The following is a 3,597-nucleotide window of genomic DNA, read 5'->3' on the forward strand; positions in this document are numbered from 1 at the left end:
GCACACCCCTCTCTCGCCAGGTCTGCGACCCACCAGCCTCCCTTCTTCCTTCCTTCCCGACCCACACACCCTCCTCGCACACCACTATCTCGCCAGGTCAGCATCCTACCAGCCTCCCTTCTTCCTTCCTTTCCACCCCACACACCCTTCTCGCACACCCCTCTCTGGCCAGGTCTGCGTCCTACCAGCATCCCTTCTTCCTTCCTTCCGAAACCACACACCCTACCTCGCACACCCCTCTCTTGCAAGATCTGGGACTTGTCAGCCTCCCTTCTTCCTTCCTTCCCAACCACACACCCTCCTCGCACATCCCTCTCTCGCCAGGTCTGCGTCCTACCAGCCTCCCTTCTTCCTTCCTTCCCATCCCACACACCCTCCTCACACACCCCTCTCTCGCCAGGTGTGCGACCTACCAGCCTCCCTTCTTCCTTCCTTCCTAACCCTCACATCCCTCTCTCGCCAGGTCTGCGACCTACCATCCTCCCTTCTTCCTTCCTTCCTTCCTTCCTTACCCACACACCTTCCTCGCACACCCCTCTCCCGCCAGGTCTCCGTCCTACCAGCCTCCCTTCTTCCTTCCTTCCTTACCCACACACCTTCCTCGCACACCCCTCTCTCGCCAGGTCTGCGTCCTACCAGCCTCCCTTCTTCCTTCCTTCCCATCCCACACACCCTCCTCGCACACCCCTCTCTCACCAGGTCTGCGACCCACCAGCCTCCCTTCTTCTTTCCTTCCCAACCCACACACCCCTCTCTCACCAGGTCTCCGACCTACCAGCCTCCCTTCTTCCTTCCTTTCCAACCCTCACACCCCTCTCTCGCCAGGTCTGCGACCTACCAGCCTCCCTTCTTCCTTCCTTCCTTACCCACACACCCTCCTTGCACACTCCTCTCTCGCCAGGTCTGCGACCTACCAGCCTCCCTTCTTCCTTCCTTCCCACCCCTCACACCCTCCTCGTAAATCCCTCTCTTGCCAGGTCTGCGTCCTACCTGCCTCCCTTCTTCCTTCCTTCCTAACCCACACACCCTCCTCGCACACCCCTATCTCGCCAGGTCTGAGTCCTACCAGCCTCCCTTCTTCCTTCCTTCCTAACCCACACACCCTCCTCGCACACCCCTATCTCGCCAGGTCTGCGTCCTACCAGCCTCCCTTCTTCCTTCCTTCCCACCCCACATACCCTTCTCGTAAATCCCTCTCTCGCCAGGTCTGCGTCCTACCAGCCTCCCTTCTTCCTTACTTTCTAACCCACACACCCTTCTCGCACACCCCTCTGTCACCAGGTCTGCATCCTACCAGCCTCCCTTCTTCCTTCCTTCCTTCCTAACCCACACACCCTCCTCGCACACCCCTCCCTCGCCAGGTCTGCGACCTACCAGCCTCCCTTCTTCCTTTCTTCCTAACCCACACACCCCTGTCTCACCGGGCCTGGGACCTGTCAGCCTCTTATTCTTTCTTTCACGCCCTCAAGTTGCACTCCTACCTCCTCACTCCTCCTCCTTCCCAGCACTGCCAGCCTGCCATATCGTTCCTTAATCTGCTCTCTGCCATGGTTATCCCTCCATTCATGGGATCCCTTAACCCCCAGCTCTCCCTAATTCCAATTATTGTTCCCCATGAACTTGCTGAGTTGGCTTTTCCTGCCACCCTGGGGTCCTCAAACACTCCTCCATGCTCTCCTCCATCTCTGGAGCCTCTAAATCCCGCAAACTCTGTGCCCCTGGATCCTTAGATCTCTCCCCTCCACAGTGCAGCCCCCAATACCATGTATTCAAAACAGTCATACTTACGTAGAGACCAAAATAGGAAATGAACTTCTCCACTGATCACCCCTTTGAGACTCTATTCTTCGCAGTGCTGCTGTCTCCCTCCACAGGACATGGGAAGGTCTGCTGGGTGAACATCTCCACAGATGTGGTCTTGGGAGCCTTCAAAAAAGTAGGGGACAACTGACGGTTTCATCACAGGCCATGAGCTTCCTTTTGGGTACGAATAATTCTGCTGGGTCTGCTCTGTAAGGAAACTATTTGGATGTTGGCTCAAAGCGCTCTTCTCCACTCGTATTTCTGCAGTGCCAGTGGGAGGGTAGAAGCCAGAGGCATACTTTATATGTGAGAAGCGGTTACGTGACATTACGGACTGAGATGCCAACGTGTTCACTTTTCCTAAAGTGCTGGATTCAGAACCAGGGGAAAAAGTCAACTATTGGAGACTCCTCCAGTTCTGCGATGAACAGAGAGAGAAAACGAGACTATGAGCAAAATTACTGCAAGTCAAGAGCTGTTCCAGGTGAGCATCTCCATGGGTTAAGGGCTCAGGAGCTAACAGGAATTCTGCAGGTACGCCAGTCACGCCAGGGAGAGCGGTGGTGTGTCCTGGCTGTGTCCTGGCTGACTGACTCAGTGTCCTTGTAGTGGGCCAGATACAGAGGGCAGAGGGGGGGAAAGGGCTAAAGGATAGAATTCCCGCAGTTAGGGACTGTAGTGAGTGGGAGCTCACGCTGGGTTTTTATTGTTCCGCGCTTGCAGAGGAATCAGTGCAGGGCCATGGCCAGAGAAGAAACCGTCCGAGATGGACTTGAGCTTCCTGGGCGTGATTCTCGGGACACGTGAAGGGTCTTCAGCCTTCGGCCTTCCCATGGCTCTGTGTGAGTAAGAGATGCGTGCTTTGAAATCTTCAAGCGTCCTGGCAGTAGGTTTCTTCTGAGGCAGAGAGCTTCCTGCTGGGGCACGGAGCCTGGTGGCTTGGGGACTGGTGAAGGGACAGTAGGCGGTTCAACAGCGCGTGGATAGAGATTCAAGGCCTCCTTTCTCTCCGCGGTCCTGTAGTGGCAGCGGAAGGGGGTGGCCGATGGTGGGAGGCTGCGGTGCGATGGTGGGAGGAGAAGCGATGCCGCGTCCTTGTGGACTGAAACGCTAAGTTGTTTGGTTGGTTTTCCTCCTCTGCTGTGTTCGGTAGCGAGCGATAAGAAGTCAACCCTCCCGATGTCCTCCCGTCTGGGGATGGAACGGAAACGAGAACAGCGAGCTCGGGAGCTTGGTCGAAGCGAGGCAAGAACCATCCATCTGGGAGCGGAGCAGCCGTCGCTGTCACGGAGATAAGTGTCGGGTCTGGAAATCTCTCGGCTTACGGCCCACTCGGGTCTAGGAAGGGAAGTCACGTTTGCTTAGACAGCGAGTCCGAGCGGAGGTTCTCGAGGAGGAAGACGCTCTCGGATTGTGTTGCTGGGTGGGGGGGTCTCTGGCCTCTCCGGGCACTGCTGGGGGGAGGGACTCTGGCTCCGCTCTCGGGTGATGCTGCCGGGGGGGGTCTCTGGCTCCGCTCTCGGGTGACGCTGCTGGGGGAGGGTCTCTGGCTCCACTCTCGGGTCGCGCTGCTGGGGGGGGGGTCTCTGCCGCCGCTCTCAGGTCGCGCTGCTCGGGGGGGGTCTCTGTCGCATCTCTCGGGTCGCGCTGCTGGGGGGAGTCTCTGGCGCCGCTCTGGGGTTGCTCTGCTGGGGGGTTGTCTCTGGCGCCGCATTTGGGTGACGCTGCTGGGGGTGGGTGTTTGGCGCCGCTTTCGGGTCCCGCAGCTGGGGGGGGTCATCTGGCGCCGCTATC

At 58.1% G+C, this 3,597-nt stretch overlaps 1 long non-coding RNA gene across 1 annotated transcript; it reads left to right on the plus strand.

Moving 5' to 3' along the window:
- The first annotated feature begins 1,730 nt into the window (after nt 1-1,730).
- On the plus strand, nt 1,731-2,645 carry LOC102459223 (uncharacterized). The gene is made up of 3 exons (XR_012900282.2): nt 1,731-1,984; nt 2,071-2,287; nt 2,527-2,645. It is a non-coding gene; the product is annotated as an uncharacterized LOC102459223 (long non-coding RNA).
- Nucleotides 2,646-3,597: the final 952 nt, after the last annotated feature.

The sequence above is a fragment of the Pelodiscus sinensis genome, chromosome 27 (assembly GCF_052426305.1).
Source record: "Pelodiscus sinensis isolate ZL-2025 chromosome 27, ASM5242630v1, whole genome shotgun sequence".
Classification (NCBI taxonomy): Eukaryota; Metazoa; Chordata; order Testudines; family Trionychidae; genus Pelodiscus; species Pelodiscus sinensis.